This window comes from Camelus bactrianus, chromosome 11 (genome assembly GCF_048773025.1).
Source record: "Camelus bactrianus isolate YW-2024 breed Bactrian camel chromosome 11, ASM4877302v1, whole genome shotgun sequence".
NCBI lineage: Eukaryota > Metazoa > Chordata > Mammalia > Artiodactyla > Camelidae > Camelus > Camelus bactrianus.
Window position 1 is genome coordinate 26,133,541 of NC_133549.1, and position 17,569 is coordinate 26,151,109.

General features: G+C 41.5%; 1 protein-coding gene and 1 non-coding gene across 4 annotated transcripts in view; both read right to left on the minus strand.

The window, feature by feature from the left end:
* The window catches only part of PLPP4 (phospholipid phosphatase 4), a 114,517-nt gene that overhangs the window by 14,149 nt on the left and 82,799 nt on the right, over window positions 1–17,569 (minus strand). The window lies entirely within an intron of this gene.
* TRNAA-AGC (transfer RNA alanine (anticodon AGC)) lies at window positions 4,880–4,952 on the minus strand. The gene has a single exon. It is a non-coding gene; the product is annotated as a tRNA-Ala (tRNA).

The window sequence follows — 17,569 nt, forward strand, 5'->3', positions numbered from 1 at the left end:
ATGATTAGCACTCAAATAAACAGCAAAACAGTGCCAGCATATACTGAACATTCTGTTTAGAGTACAGCTATGAGCAGAACTGCATTGCCCAGGCCTGTTCCAGATGGCTTGCTGTGATGAAGGATACTGAATGATTTACAGGGTGTACGGGCCGCCATCCTAGCAAGCACAACGGGTCTTAAGTTCCCATCCTCGTCCTCTTTGCTCTGTTCCTTCTCTTCCTTTACACTCTGCCCCGAGGTAGCGGGGTGGGAGGGGGAGGCTGGACACTTGGCTCTGGTGGGAACTGGCCTCATTCTGAGCTCTTACCGGAGAAGTAATGGACTTCGTTCAAATCTGACAGCTTAGCAAGTCTACCCACCTAATTACTGCTACTTCGTTTTATAAAAGGGGTTTGAGCATCCATGGATTTTGGTATCTGTGGGGGTCCTGGAACCAAACCCCAAGGATACTGAGGGACAATTCTACACTGAATGTGGGGAGCATAAAAGATCAGCCCTGGGGCTTTGGAGGGTTGTGGATTTCCAAGATTTGAATCAGAAGAGAGGCAGCTCTGGGTATCACCAAGTTGTCACCTCTTGGGAAAACATGAAAGAAAAAAAAAAACGGTCAATGAGCACAGAGTAGATGTTGAGCAGGAATTTGTATGTGTTCTCATAAAAAATGATTTGGAGACTTTAAAATAGATCATTCCCCACTCAACAGCCCTGAGCCTCCAGGCACACTCACAGGATGGACAAGGGAAGGGGAAACCTTCCAAGGTCAAGAGCTGCGGCAGGTGGTTCGAAGCCAGACACTCGGCCTCCACCCAGTCACCTCTTTGCCCCCAGGAGCTCAGATCTGGCCAGCCTTGGCACTGGGGGCTGTGGCTCATTCTGTGGAGAGCAGGTAAAACTGTCTCTCCCCCAGAGAAGGACCCATGCTGCAGGCCCCCCCAAAACGGTGAGGTGTCTACTTCTTTGAAAGGGAGGAGGGTTCAAAGGTATTTTTAAAGGCTGAGCTCAACAGCTGAGATCCTGTGGACATCCAGATGCAGCCCATGTCCTTTGAAACCTTCTACCGGGCCTTCAGGCAGTATTTTTAAAGCAGCTCTGTGCACCTTACCTCTCTAACTGACGTGACAGACTCCAGCTCTACACTAAACCTTACGCGTGTCACTTCCTCACTGATATAGTTATTGAACCAGCATCATGTCCTTTGGCAAAGGGCTTCTGAGAGGCACTTCCTTCTGGCCCAGGAACCACATCCCAGGCATGGGCAGCTCAGGTGCTTTGCCAAAATTCCTGCTTTTCCAAATACTATCCAGATAAGAAATAAGCTCTAGCAAACCATCCTGACGTCACAGGCTCCCATGGTTTTCCTGCCACCTCCTCCTGTGAGGCCGGGGGTTTGGGTCCCAGGTGTAATCTCCCGTGAGCCTTCCAGCTCTGAGATCCTGTGACTTAGCAAGGCTGAGATTCAAGTTCAACTGGGAGAAGAAGAAAACAGAAAGGTTTTTAAAGGAATGCTTTCCAACTCTGGCCAAACAACACCCTCTTCTCTTCTCAAAAAGGGGCTGTAAAACCTCCTAGGCTAGTGAGGGACAAGCGAGACGATGTTCATTCCAAGTGACTGTCTTTCCCCTTAAAGGTGCTCTTGCTTCCAGCACGGTCAGAAAATAAAACCGAGAAGTGAGCTTCCAAAGGTGAAGGCAGAGCACTGGACGTTTGAAAGATGAGGATTATAGAACAGGATAAATGCATCCATATTTGACTAACACTCTGAACAACAGAACTATGGTTAGAACAGTCCCGAGCCAGTGGGGTGAGAGGAAGCTGATGGTCTATCTCTCCTGGGGGCTCCAAATGTGCTTATTTGCTCTCCAGGGTTTAGAAGACACATACCACACACACACACACACACACACACGAGCGCTCATAGTGATCGTGGGAAAGAGCACTTCGCTTTTAGAGCCTGTAGCAGGTTTTCTTGGCTGGCAGCAGCTGATTGTAAATATTTATATGTTGATCTGGCTGTGAAGAGTAAAGATGCTTCTGGAGCTTCTAAACTCGGAAGCAGATGAAAGAGGGTGGCTTCCCGACCCTGTTTCGGGCACTTTCAGGGCTCACTTGGCTGTCATCAATGACACTCGAGAAGCAAAGCATCACGATACAAATTGCTGGTCCAGGTGGGGATGCCAGGCACGCCACATCAACAGGGCTACCTGGCTGCCCGGTGATTCTGAAAGGGAATCACTGATTCTTCTCTTCAGCTACGCAAATGAATTGCCACACGTTTACAACCTCCCCTTTGCAAAGAAAGGTCTATTTACTGAGCCAGCTTACGTGAAAGAATGTGGATTTGCCTTTTCCTCCCCAGTTGACTTTTAAAACAAGTGGAAGAGGTCTGGACCCCAACAATGGCAAGAAATAAGAAAATTAGCACCAAAAAAAAAAAAAAAAAAAAAAAGCTTTAAAAACAGATGAGAGAAAATCAGGGCAATAAACCTGACTTTTCGTGTTGCGTTTCTTCGCTCTTGCTAATAGATTTCTCCAAACCGATTTTTCCTGGCACCACAAATGGAATTGTGTTCTAATGAGGTCATCGGTAACAAATTTTCATTCTATGATGCTCAGAGAGTTAGTATTTTCTTCTCCTCTCTTGGAGGTAGTTGAATTAACTACCAGGTAGTTGAATAAACCCTGATGCTGAAGGGTGTTTTGAGGAGGATGCCAGTGCATCTGCACCAGACCATCCCAAACCAAGGACGTGGAAGGAGCACACCTGGTTGGTGCCTGCAGACCCCTTGCAAGCAGGAGAGTGCTGTCAGGAGTCAGAGATCTGAGTTCCCATCTTGGCTTTGCCATTACCTGAATACATGATCTTTCTGGGCCTCAGTTTTCTCTGTAAAATAAGAGGCTGAACCACAAGGGGCCACCACATCATGCACGAGGGGGGAGCCAGGCAGATGGGGATATATGAGTAAAGTAGTTGGATGCTACAGTCAACTATTTTTTTTTTTTTTGCAACAGGAAACCTTCCTGGCCTATCCTCTATTACTCCACTATCGCTAGACACTCAGATCCAAGAAATATTTTATTTTCAGAAAAAAAAAATCAATGGTTCATTTGCGATGATAAATGGCAACAAATACCTGGCCTCGCCAGTGGGAGACATCTGATCTGGGAGTGGTAAGGACTGGGGCACACTGGGGAACATTTGCCTATTTAAAGATTCAGCCCTGCCTCTGCTTAGCTGGTGTTTGCCACGTGGAAATGTGGGCTCTGTGTCTGTTCCCAGAAGTTTTGATCTTCTGACAAAAGAGGGAAACCCTGATATTTATGAGAAAGGTCTCCATTTTTAAAATATTAACAACTGATCAAAAATTAATACAGTACCGACAAATGGAACTCATCCATGTGCCAATGAGGCTGGGTCTGCAGGCTGCCAGTTTGAGAGCTCACTGAAGTCCTGCCTTCTGGTGCTAACGGTCCACTGTTTAAATGACCCCCTAAGCCTGAACCAAAAATTACGTACGTCAATCCATCCCTCCTCTCCACAACAGAGCGAAGAAGCACTTCATAAGTTTGGGGTGATTTTGTTTAAACCAACAGCAACAAGAAGTTAAGTTATACAGGGGACTTGGGGATCACATAATCCATTCAACAGCAGGGGATACTGGGTGCTGTTGAAGAAAGCAGACTTTTGAGGCAACCAGAACCCATGTGGATTCAGCTCTGCCAGTTTCTCCCATGCGTGCTCACCTCTGGGGGCCTCAGTTTGCACATCGGAACAATACCGTTACTAGGACTCAACTCACAAAGTCATCTTTAGGATGAGTTCATGAGGAATCGTAACATGCTTAGCGTACTCGCTTGGCATGCAGTCACCCTCCTAACACTGTGCCCAGCCCCAGCTCTGTGAAGTTCCATTCTCGAAAAAAAGCCTTCACAAGGTCCACTCTTGCAGGCTACAGCTCTTCAGCTGTATAACCGCATGCTTGCTTAGAGAGAATTCCAGAGCCGATTCTCAGCCTCTTACAATTCTGCAGCCCCTGAGGCTCTCAGCAGATGAAAAAGGATCTTAGCTGGTGAACTGAGCAAGAGCCTAAGTGAGAGGAGCCAGCGGAGCTACTGCTCCCATCCCACGGTGCAGACGCCTGACGCCCTCAGACGAGAGGGTCAGCCAGCCAGGGGGCCGCGCTCAGCTCAGGCTGTGTGACCCCATCATAGAGCTTTTCTCCCGGGGTTCATTCCTCAGAAATGAGTTTCACTGTGTTGAAACCTATTTTCATGTCCCTGGGGCCTGAAATCCCTTAAGAGGACCAGTTTCTCATTCAGAGTTTCAGTTTCATAATTTCTCAATTCATACCTCATTCTAGCTGAGATGCTTGCTCTCTTTTCTTCTTTATGACAAGCTATACTCATTAATATTCCAAGTCCCTGATTAAGAGATTTCACTTACAAAAAAGGCGAAAGAAGACTGCCACAGATCTTGAGAGCATGTGGGTCCACAGTGCATCTATAGCAGAAACCATTCAACCTAACAGGAAAGCCACTTACTTATTCCTCATGAAATGACCGGCAGAAGATCATTGGCATCTGATTTAGTTTGGTAACTAAACCAGAGTTACAATTTCAAGGGGAAATTCTAATAAAAGTTACAGAATAGATTGATTTTTTTTTTTTTTAATCTCTCCTTCTCTCTAATCCAGCAGCGATGAGATGGTTTGGCTCTGATGTAAGAGACAAAAAGTCTATCTTTGCTGGAACAAAGAGAATTCTCAGAATCCCTAAAAATCTCCTGAATCTCACACCAGTGACTCCTTTGGGACTCCTTTCTTCCCATTTTTTTTTTTGGATGGAGGAAGGGAGGATAATAGGTGCATTTATTTATTTAATGGAGGTACTGGGGATCGAACCCAGGACCTCATGCATGCTAGGCATGCACTCTACCACTGAGCTATACCCTCCCCTCCTGGAATTTCTTTTAAAAACAAGAGTTCATCACAATCAATGTAATTCAACAACCTCAAAAATTATCGATTAATTCAACTAGATAATTTAAGGGAAAGGATTTGGATCCTCATTTATCTTAATTAGTATCTACACACAATTCCTTCTCTTTGCAAGTGTGTAGCTAGGTAGACAGAGGTCCCACTGCTCTGTAAACTCTACAGGGTAAGACGTACACTGCCTTCTTCACTCCTGTATTTGCAGCATCCTACACACTGATGGCACATAGTAGGTCCTCATAAACACATGTTGAATGAAACAAGGCCCAGTGGCATGTCACTGCCATCCATTCCTTCATCCGTTTTCTCAACTCCTGCTTACTAACAGCCTCTTGGAGCCAGGGACCTTGCTGGGCCCCAGGGATAAGAAGACAAGGAAAGTTCCATGGAGGAAATAAGAGTGGAGTCTGAGGACAGACAAAGGAAAGAGGGGTATAAGACAAAACCTCAGTTATTCGGAATCCAGGAGCTTAAGTTCATTCATCCCTGCAGTTGAGCTGCCTGTGAGTCTAGGCATGGTCAGAGTGGCCACCAGCCAAGGTAGAATTACTCGAGTACCACCAGCCTTCAGATTTAACAAGAACCGTTGTGCTGGTGAGAAGCTGAAAGCCAGAGGCTGGGACAAAAGAGACTGGGTGGGTCCTCAGCACCTTGGGGAAGGCAGGTGAAGCCAACACCCCTTGACAGCCTGATTCAGAGGATGGAGAGAATCATTTTGGCCCATGGAAGGAGGCCAGGTAGCAAGCAGACTTCGTGGATACAACCCTAGAGATGTAAAATGAACTGAGACCCAACCGCTCATCAGAGGTGGAGCGAGGCATGAGCACAGGTGAGAAGTACTCTCGCTGCACAGCTGGATGGACCTAGGTAGGCGTCCTGACCCCCCACCTCCTACCTGTGTGACGTAGGACAAGGTGCTTAACTTCTGAACCTCAGGCTTTCATTAGCTGGTTCCACTTCATCCCCAGAACAACACAGTGACATAGATATTAGGCCCATTTTATGGACAAGAAATGGAGGCTCAGATAGGTCAAATTATCTACCAAAAGTCAATGCAGCCCACAAGAAACTGTGAACTATTTCTAAATAGAGCAAAAAAAAAAAAAATCATAGATTTTCTTAGCATAATTGCAGTTATAGCACTGCTAATTGCCTATTTGTTTTCATACCCCCATAAGCATGCGATTATCAGGGACACCACTGAAGCCCTAGGACCCAGCACACTGCCTAGCAAGAGAAGTCACCGACACACAGTGACTGAATGAACATGTAATCAGTAGAGACAATTTCCACCTTTCACAAACATAACTTGACTCTGTTGAGTACTCCGGCAACAGCAAGATCCTTGGAGACAGAAAGACATATGTGGCCATGAAAGGTCATGTCCTTCATCCCCTGTTTCTGGGCAGGGTGATTCTTAAGCTACCAGAGCCAGCTGAGATTTCCATCTCATGACAGAAATGATCGTGCAGCCTTGTTTGGGAAGGAGCAGTGGGGAAAAGGAAAAGGAACCAAAAAGCTCATAATTAGTCCAAAAGCAAATGTCAGAGGCAGGAAATGCAAACAGAGAAAAGCAGACAGCAAACTCCTTGCATAACCCCAATTTGCATCTCCAAAGAGGATTTTGTTCTGAAAAAAAAAAAAAAGAACCAACTCAGGCACAACGCACAAAAAGTGCAGAGGAAGCATGAGTGGTAGGGAAGAAACTGACTTTGGGGGAAGAAGGTGAGGGTCCTTTTGTCAACCCCTGGGAAGGAGTGAAGCACCAGCAGAGGAGGATTAAGGATTTTTAAATGACAGAAGACACTTTGGCTCCCCCCATCCACCCTACACTGCTTGATGAAAAATTCTTATTAGGAATCATAAATGTTCTCCCTCGCCCTAGAGCGAGCTAAGAACAGTCACCAGGATGGGATGTGGTTTTGCATATCAGAACATCCCAATCTAACAGAAGCTCTTAATCCCCAGGACAACTTTTGCTTTTTTTCAGTCTTGATTATACACCAAAATGACCTGAAACATAAGTATTAGACTAAGACTTCAAAAGGGAGAAATCACCTTTTTCCATAACACTGCTAGGGGAGCTGATAAAAGCATGGGCAGGATTCAATAAAGATAACATTTTAATGGAAAATAATTTTATTTTACCGTCGACAGCCTTAGCAGAACGTACATTTGATGGCAAGATTTGAATCGTAATGTACACATTTGAGAAACAACTGAAAAAGCAGTAGCCATTAATTTGCCCAGGGTGTTCCTCCGCTTAGCCCCTCCATGGGGTGCACGGCTTCCCTGGGACCTGGGACTGCCACAGCCCAGCTGTCTGCTGAGGAAGTGGCCTCAACTGAATCTGCCTTTTGTGAAATATTGTATGATTTCTCAGGGGAAAAACCACCCTGCTAACTTGCGCCTAGCAGCCTTGATGGGGATGTGCAGCCCCCACAGGAAGGGAATGTGTGAAATAATAGAAACTACATATATTGGTCTCTGCCCGTGATTCCCAGCATAAAGCTCCTTAAATCCTTGTAAATTCCTAAGTGATAAGAGCACAAGAAACATCTTTTGTTCTATTGAGGAGACTCTGGGTGGGCTCGCGGAGTAGGGCTGGTCACCAGAAAGACCAAGCCTGATTAGAAGCTTGGAATTTTCATCCGTCATTTGCCAGAGAGAGGGGAGACGGGCTGGAAACACAGTTAACGATGGATTAGACCTATGTGATGAAGCCTCCACAAAAATCCCGAAAGTACAGGATTCAGAGAGTTTCCAGATTGGTGAACATATCCACATACTGGGAGGGTGACCCAGACTCCATGAGGGATGAATCTCCTGTGCTCAGGACCCTCCCAGACCTCATCTTATGTATCTTTTTACCTGGATGTTCATCCGTATCCTTATCATATCCCTTAACAAACTGGGAAATGTTAGTAGGAAGAGAGGAGAAACACAGGAGGAAGACTGGGCTTTTCTACCTAGAAAGTAAACAGGCTGGGTGTTAGGAAGATCCACCACCCCTGGGGTATTTGGCTCAAATGCTGACCATCAGGGCAGTCTGTGATGGGTGCTGACCACACGGCCCAATCAAATCTTCCCAATATTGTGTGGATGGAAAAGGGGAAGACAAACCAACTTCACAATTCTGTCCTAAGCCAGGCTAGGCCAGTGTTCTGGTTACTGAGGAAAACTGTACACCTGCCAAGTCGCAGGACTGAAGCCTCAGCGACTGGGTGGCTGACGTGGCAGCTTCCAAAGCTTCCCCGACATCCTGGTTTCTCTGGCAACAGACTCCCATCACCAAAGACCATCCAGGTTCATCCGTCACTTACACCCCTAAGGGAAATGACCATGATCAGGACAAGAGCCTCACTTACTTGATGGACCCAACAGTCTCCCCTGTTACTTCAAAAAAGGTTTGCTTTATGTTTCTATGGGAATTGTAGATTTTTTTTTTTTAAGTTAGGAAGGCCATTTAAATTTTGGAAAGCAAATATGTGGCATTTAATCTCCTGAGATCTTGGCAGCACTGCTAATTGATCAAGGGATTCTTCATCGAGAAGCCAGCTTTGGACTCAGAGTCTTCCTCAAGACAGTGTCCAAGTAGCGACTTGCCCCACACAACAAGGTGAAATCTACCTTGGCTTATTTTAAATCATATCATCCAGGGCAGCACAAAATAGAGCAAAAAAAAAGAACTCTCCTAGGTTGTTAGAAGATCTGGGTTCCTGGTCAGAGTGGTGTCCCTCCCAATGCTCCACCGTGATGTCCACCAAATGGGGAACATAGTCCTCACCCAGCTCTCAAAAGACAGGGTATTTGTGAAAGCACTTTGTAAACAGAAATTCGATATACACATGAAAGGTGTTGTTAGTAAAGCTGAGGAAACAGGTAACTAGAAATACTGAAGCTGGTCTTGCGCCTAGATCTGACTGTTTCTAAGCCCAAGTTTAATCCTCTTTCCCAATACAGAAATACTTAGTAATTCCCAAACCCAAAATTTTATTTCCAGCAATGTGGCAGACTATATATCCTAACAGAAGTAATTAAATGTTGGATGAAATATGAAACAAGCAAACAAGCTTTTAAACATATAAACACTGAGTTGACACTAAGAGAAGAATTAATGAAAGCAAGGTTTCCCAAAATGAAAAGAAAGCAAGAGGCTAAGATGCAAGGAAACAGCAAAGCAAGATTGTGCCCTGAGTATATCTGCAGAAACCTGTAGACCTTGAACCTCACTTTGATGTCTTGATGGGATGCAGGGGTGAAAAGACAAAGTCTCAGGCCTATCCAAGGTGGAGAACACAACAGAAGACCCTGAATAAACCTTAGATCCTAAAGGCTTCAGAGTAAGTAAAAAAGGAAGCCTCCTTTTCAGAAGGAAATAAGAGGGAAGCTTGGCTGTCCCCATCTTTCTGCTGTGTGGAGAGATTTCACAAATACAGGACGACTCTTGTGGGTTTTTGCTGCCCAGTTCATACTTCTTTTATGGTCCCGCAAAAACCTTAAGTGGAAAATTAATTTTGGAAGGTCCTGGAGTAGGGAATGCTCTGTGGAGGAATTCATCATCAATCGAGACATAAAAAAACTTCCCCAAATAAAGTCCTAGGAAAAGTTAAAAACCCACAGGAAGAAAACTCAAAACACAAAAGATTTCAGGGCATATATAGGAAAAACAGATTCACAACAATGTTAGATATCATAAGGCACAGAATAGAAAATAATTACTTGCACTATGTTTAAGGAAATTATAGGGAAGCATGAAAATTAGGACAAAGAAGAAGCATTACAAAAAAAAATGAAGCAGATTTTTAAGGATCAAATAGAATTTCTATAAATAAAAAATGAGGATTAAACTTAAAATGGATAGATTAAATAATAAATAGATTAAATAAATAGATTAAATAGCAGGTGAGACAAAGCTGAACAGAGAATTAGTAAGTTGGAAGATAGTTTCAAATTTTTTCCAGAATGCAGTTAGAAGAAAGATAAAAAATATGAAGAGAGGTTAAGTGACAAAGACAATACGGTGAGAAAGTCCAACAAACATCTAATTGGTCCTAAATTAGAGGAAAAGATAATTGAGAGAATGGGGAAGAAGCAATATTCAGATAGATAACAGCTGAGGATATCTCAGCATGTTTTTTTTTGTTGTTGTTTTTTCATTTTTTTTTTTCAGCATGTTGAAAACCATAAACCTGAGATTTAGAAAGCCCAATGAATCTCATGTATCCAGAGGGAACTTTAATTCAAAAAGACACAGGAACCCCAATGTACAGAGCAGCACTATTTATAATAGGTAAGACATAGAAACAATCTAAATGTCCATTGATATATGACTGGATAAAAAAGTTGTGGTATATTTATAGAATGGAATACTACTCAGCCATAAAAAATAAAATAATGCCATTTGCAACAACATGGATGGACCTGGGGATTGTAATTCTAGGTGAAGTAAGCCAGAAAGAGAAATAAAAATACCATATAATATCACTTATATGTGGAATCTTTTAAAAAGGGTAAATGAACTTATTTACAAAACAGAAACAGACTCACAGACATAGAAAACAAACTTATGGTTACCAGGGGGGAAGGGGGTGGGAAAGGATAAATTGGGAGGTCGACATTTGCAGATACTAACTACATAAAATAGATAAACAACAAGTTTCTACTGTATAGCACAGGGAACTATATTCAATATCTTACAGTAACCTATGATGAAAAAGAATATGAAAATGAATATATGTAGGTATATGTATGACTGAACTATTATGCTGTGCACCAGAAACTGACACAACATTGTAAACTGACTATACTTCAATTAAAATTGAATTAAAAAATAAAGGTTACATGGAATTAAAAAAAGAAGCCCAGTGAATCCCATAAAAGTTACATAAAAGGAAACCCACACCAAGACACACAGTAATAAAACTTTATGACACACACACACAAAAGCAAGTGCTAAAAGCATTCAGAAAAGAACAGAACATCAACAAAGGAGCAGCAGTAAGACAACTGGCTTCAAATACGCCAAAAACTCGAAGCCAGAAAGCAGCTAGATGATACCTTCAAAGTTCAGAGAGATAGTAACTGTCAAATCAGAACTCCATATTTAGTAAAGCTATCTTCCAAGAATGAGGTCGAGTAAGAAAATTTAGAAAAATCAAAAACAGAGCATTTACCACAAAAACGGTATCAAAGGAGGAAATTTAAAGGATATATTTTTGGCAGAAACTGGAAAGGCTGAGATGGAAAAGGAAATGGTATGTATATAATTAAACTATGCAAGGTTGGTGGTTTTGTTGGGAAAGAGAGGGGAAGAAAAAGGCTAGAACAAAACACCAAAGAAAACCACAAGATATATTAGAATGCATTTATCAGAGCTAAAGCATTTAAAATCTTTATGTTGCTCAGGGGAAAAAAAAAAAGAAAAGAAAAACATTAATTAACATGAGACTTTGTTAACTATGTTTGTTAATCAAGAGTCCTGGTAGAACTTCTAAACAGAAGGAGTAAAAATAATGGAATCAGAAGATGAAAATATCACAAGAAGGAAGAAGAAGACAGCACACAATGAATAATGTAAGTAAATTCTAATATATGAGTTGTAACAATAACTATAATTGAAATTAGCTCCCCCAGATAAAAGTGAAAAAACGCACAGATAAAACATAGAGCAAAAACAATCACAGGACAGAAAAAGATATGAGACGCAAATATTAACCAGTAGAAAGTCAGTCTCACTATTAAAGCAGATGTTCTTTATAGTAAAAAACAGTATTAGAAATAAAGATGGTCATGGACTTAATAATAAAGGAAGTAGAATATATAATAGGAAGTATGATAATTCTAAACAATGTTCACATATCACTTCAAACTATATGTATCAAAAATGGACAAAATTACAAAGACCACAGAACTATGATCCCTACTATAAGTGTGGAATTTTTAATGTACATTTTAATAAATTAAGTATAAATTAATATTAACATGTTGGTTAATTTTATAAATTAAGCATTAATTAATAATAAACAGAACATTTAGACAGGAGATTTAAGATTTGAACAGCACAATTAACAAGCTTAGTTCAATGGACATGTATATAACTTTATGGTCAGCAATTTAAAATTTTACGTTCTTTTTAAGCCATATGGAACATTTATGAAAACTGACCATATGTTAAGCTAGCCTTGAGATCAAAGGATTGCTAATTTTTACAGATCACATTATCTGAACACAATGTAATTAAACCATGAATAATTTTTAAAATACAACAAGAAAAATATCATGTTTAGGATTTCTTAAAAAAAAAATCTTTTATAAACAACTTACAAGTCACAGAAGAAAAATCAAAATTAGAAAATTTTGAGAAGTATAATTAATAAAAACAATCTACACTAAAACTTACAGAATGTATCTAAAGCAACATTTATAGGGAAATTTATAGCCTAAACTGTTTAAGTTAGAAAAAGAAAAAAGGCTAGCATTATTAGACAATGCACTTAAGTTATTAAGCTCAGAAAAGAACAGAACAAATTTAAAGTTGACAGAGGGAAATAATAAAGGTAACAGCAGAAATAATGAAAAGAAAAGCAAATACATAGCACAGAGGCTCATAGCAAAAGCTGCCTCATTGACAAGACAACAGATTAACCTCTGTCAAAATCAGCAAGAAAAAACATAGGCGAGAGAGAGAAGGTACATTTAAGCAACACAGAATGAATAATTCAGAGACCGATTGAAAACAAATGATATTATGAAATACTTTGTCAATACATTTGAAAACTTATGTGAAAGAACTAAGTTCTAAAAATAAATAGAAATTACCAAAAATTTCTCAAGAAAAAAATTTAAAACACAAGAGTTTTTTATTTTTAAGTAAATTGACTCAGTATTTTACATTCTAGGACCAAATATTTTATGGGCATATCTACCAGACATCCCAAAAGGAAATAAATCATCTTACCCAGACTCTATAGAGAATTAAAAATTCATGTTATGAAGCTTGTTTGCTATGCTCTTCAAATCTTATACATTTTCCCATTTTTGTCTAATTTGTTAGTCACTGAAATGAATATTTAAAGTTTTAACCATTTTGGTGGATTTTGTAAGTCTTGTACTTCTTTTTTGTACTTCTCTGGTTTGATTGGTAAAAGATATATACAAAATCACATAAAACATATCCATAGGGTTTACATAATAATATTATTATTACTGTTAAATAACATTCATAAATGTTAAATAATAATAGAAGGCGGACCCTCATGTACCCACCACTTGGATTAAAATATAGTCTTTAACTGTAACCTTAGAAATTCTTTATAACCCTCCCACCACCCCCTGGTGCCTAATTGTTCTTACTCCCGCTGTAGCCCTTACCTTGAAATTTTTGTATGTATATTTTCCTGTTAACTAATTACCCCTGTAGAACAACAGCAGGATACTAAGAACTTTATATGGTCCAGGAGCAAATGAAGAATTAGAACCAGTCACCAAACTATTTGCCTTGTAACAGTGACTATTCAGCCATTCCTTTAGTCATCAAGCAAGTCAGGCCATTAAAAAAGGAACAACTTCAAATCCCCCAGCCCTGGTCTCCTCTCATTGTAAAGCTTAACTTAAAAGCTCCATGACCCCAGGCAGCAGCTGCACATGCCAAGGCCACGCGCAGTGTTTTGTCTGGAGCAGCTCACCGGTGCACACAAAGTACTAGATTTGGCTTCAGGAGATGCTAAGTGTCAGAATTATGCAGCCTTTAAATTGCATTTCTGTGATGACAGTGATTTTTTAAGCAGAAAACAGAAGCGATGCTCCTCAAGAAAACACAACAAAGGAAGCCTACCCAAACATCATCTCATTATTCAAGAGCAATGAACTCCAACTAACACTTAATTACAAAAGGCGCGTGGAGGCTCTGAGCAGAATGAGACATGGCATTCTCCCGAGGCCCTTGATTGATTTCTCAGATTACAAAATTCAAGCCACTGAGAATTCTGAAAACATTGATTCAGCAAGACTGAGCCCGGGGAGCACTCAGGGCTTGTAATGGGAAGAAATACAGAAGAAATGAAACTGGCCAGGCTGCCTGTTACAGATCTTACATCAGGATGTATTTCAAGCTTCGCTGATATTTTATTTTTCTAATGCAGTTATTTCTTTAGGGTGAAAAGACATCTCACCCCTTTTTCTCTTGTTCATTGCAACACAGGCCCACGACTCTGTGTCATGTGTCATGATGTTCTGCATGATTTGCATAGGCTCCAAAATATGCTAAGCCAGGATTTGGGTTACTTATTTTCTTTAAAAATTATTAACAAGGAAGCATGCCCCACAGACATGAGCACAAAATAAAATACTTCTGTCACAAAGTTATCAAGGAAGAAAGCGGCTCCTATGAGCATAAATCATCAACTGGAGAGTTCTTCATAACGATATAACTTTATAAGATAGTTAGGCACAGTAGCACCTAAGTGCCTGGGTTTGAGTCCTAGCTTCACTGCTTACTAGCTGTTCGACCTGGGGCAAGACACAACGCTCTGGGTCTCACCTGCAACATGGGATTAATGAGGATGTCTACTTCATGGATTTTTCCTGAGGATTAAATAAGACTACGCATGTAGAACATTTGATGTATGCCCAGAATATAGTAAATGCCCAATAAATAGCTGTATACAGTCAGCAGAAAGACTCTATACTTAGTTGAATATGCTCAACAGGAGACTGAACTTTCTCGGTGTCCCCTCTATTGCAAACGCAAGCTTAAGTGATATACGCATATCCACGCCATTTGACGTTCTGCCCATGAAATCTGAACACACCCTGCATCCACAAATAGATGATTGGGCCGGAAATAGTTTACCTGTCCCTCCCATCACCACCATGACTTTCAACATGAGAAAGAGAACAATTGCTCCCCAGGTCAGAAGAGCTCTTAACCATGTGATCAAAAATTACTTCAAGAATCTCTATAAAAGCACGGAAAACAGGAAAAAAGTGCCAGAAGTCTGATGACAGGGAAATATCCTGATTTGTCTGGAAAGTCGCTGAAAATATTCATAGAATGGAGTGTCATTTCCTAACAGTGCTCACCACTCTCCTAAGGCAAGGATGGGGGAAGGAGTTAGTCACGCAAGCCACATGTCTGTAGAAACAACAGATCGGGGGACAGCCTCACCTGTGACTTGGTCTCCTGGTACACAGCCAGTTACCCTCCTGGAAGAAGCCCTCCTTCGTTGTCTTTACCCCCTTATGAGACCTTGAGGGCTGATGCTCATTCACTTTCACACTTAACTCAGTGCCTGGAACCCAGGAGTTAATATGTCTGTTGTGTGAATATAAGAGAAGTCAAATAACCTGCTCAGGGTCACCACTGGAAGTGACAGATATAAGACTCAAAATTACATCCATCCATTCATTCATTCACTCATTCATGCAAACAGGCACTAAGATAGTCAGTCCTCCCAAGCCCCATGCTCCTTCTGCCTTGCACGATGACATTCAGTAGGTCTTGATTTTAGTGAGGCATTTGCCAAAGCCACACCCGAGAACTTGAACAGGCTGAGCAACAGGGGGCTATTTTGGAATTTTGGGATTTTAAGCTGACTAAAAACTTAAATAAAAACACAAAAAAACCAATGCCACCCTGACCAGGAGCCCTTGGTCTTATCACTCTCCAAAGTCTTCCTGGATGACTTGGATGAAAGAGATTAAAAAGTGAGGTGCCAAGTAAAGTCCTCATAATGCTGCCGAGAAGTCAGAGTTCTTTTGACTTAAGCAGTTTCACAAGCCCGGTGCACAATACAAGGAAAATATAAAACGTGATTCAAATACTACGGAGAAAAGCCAGTGGGGGGCAGCTCACCATTTGGAAGCTTCTACATTACTCAGGTCAACCACAGTACAGAGTCAATTTCTTTCAATCTAACTATTGGAGTAAAAGTTATTCCATGAAGCCAGGTTTTCTCTTTTCTTCTCTAGAGGCAAAAGTAAGTGCTTTGCTATTTGGGTTCTGCTTGTGTTGGTGTTTGGGGTTTATTTCTCCCTTTCTGGTACTCTTCTCCATTCCCTTCCACCCTCACCTCCCAAATTTGGCACTCAGTTTAACTAACAGCTTCTGGGAAGTTATCAGCATTCCCCAAACTTCCTATTGGAGGGTTTGAAGGCAGGCAAGGCAGTCATATTCTGCCCAGAGTGAGCAGGCAGAGCTGTCTGCTGTGGATCTAGGAGTGGGTAGGTGTGGGGACACCCAAGGGAATGCCAAGTCTGGGTCACAGCTGAGGCCACTGCACCGGTCCTCTCAGACCTCCCTCTCCACCTCCCTGAGACTCTCCAGGAGTCTCAGACACCCATGGGCATCAGGAGGCCCCAGGCATGTGGAATCCAGGTGACTGTCCAGGACAGGTAATCTCTTTGATGGCAAAAAGTTACATAAAGTCAATCTACTCACAACAAAGAGCAACATTTCATATTAAACAGTGTAAAAAAAAAAAAAGCTTTTCTTGAGATTCCAACTCAAAAAAATTAAACTAAAATTTATAAAAATAAATTTTTTACCTTCTTTCTAATAAAATATGGGTTATAATTACAACTAACCTAATTTTTACAATGAAGAATAAATCAAGTTTGGATGATTTTGGACATAATTTAAAAAATGAAAGTGTACAGCCACAAAATACAACACTTTTCCCTCACAGTCACTAGGAGGATCTTTTCTCTTAACAGAAATATTGGTAGTATTCATCACTTTTTCCTCAATTACGTCTCATAATCCTTTGACATCCAAATCAGTCTCTTCTGAAGCAACTCTACGGGCCTCATTCTACTGGATTTGCCCCCTTCCAATTGTCAACTGGTCTCACTGCCTGATCCAGCAGTTCTGAAACATCACTGTCACTGACTTCATGAAAGCCTGCATTCTCAAGATGTGCAGTTTGATTTATCATCAATTTGCAATGTGTTTGCATTGAACTGTCATATTAAAACACCCCATAATCAGTGAGAGCTGAGCGAGGAGGAGGCAGGAGGAGCAACAGCTGTTTGAGAGCAGGTTAATCTGAGAGGTGGTCAGCTCCTTGCTGTACACTTCCTTTCACAGCATGCTGACATTAGCTTCTCCGTGCAACCTCGTAACTGCAAAGAATCAGGTAATAATTTGAATGCTGAGAACCCTCATGTCCCCACCCCTGTCCAACGTGGTGGAGCTCTGTCTGTATCAATCATCTGGAGAAGAGAATTTCAGAGGTGGGGTCCCAGCTCCCTCACTGCAGCACTCAAAGGCTTTTTCCTGTATCAATTCTATCAGCTCCAGTCTTTGTCACCCAGTTCCTTGAAGAGATCTGGAAATCAATGGAGCCGATACGCCTTCCCAATCACTGATGCAAGCCTGTGGCTTTGGGGAAATGAGTCTCAGAGATGAAAGCTGGTTGGTGTTCTATAGCCCTGAAGTAGGTCATGGATTCAGTCAGTTCGGCTAGAAAAGAAAAGAAAAGAAAAGAGAAAGGAAGGGAGAAAGGAAAGAAGGAAGGAAGGGAGGGAGGGAGGAAGGAAGGAAGGAAAGCAAGCAAGCAAGCAAGCAAGCAAGCA